This window comes from Penaeus monodon, chromosome 23 (assembly GCF_015228065.2).
Source record: "Penaeus monodon isolate SGIC_2016 chromosome 23, NSTDA_Pmon_1, whole genome shotgun sequence".
In the NCBI taxonomy this organism is placed as follows: domain Eukaryota; kingdom Metazoa; phylum Arthropoda; class Malacostraca; order Decapoda; family Penaeidae; genus Penaeus; species Penaeus monodon.
Window position 1 is genome coordinate 23,550,238 of NC_051408.1, and position 314 is coordinate 23,550,551.

Sequence of the window (314 nt, forward strand, 5' to 3'; positions counted from 1 at the left end):
TAAATTCTATTTTCTCTAGATACTGTATATCTGTGTCTAATGCAAAGATATTGAAAGTGAGGTGGGTAAATTTAAAAATAAAAATGAAGTCAAGGGGATTTAAAAAATGTGTGCGTGTGTGTATAAATAGAGAAGGCGAACAGAGGGCATGGACCCAATGGGACATTCAGTATGCGCACACTACACAGTGTGTGCATACTGAATGTTGGGGCGTATGCGTTTTTTTCATATATCTTATATTGTTTTAGGTAAGATATTCCCCCTTTAAAATATGCATGAAACCCATGCAAATTGACAAGCATCCATAATCATCT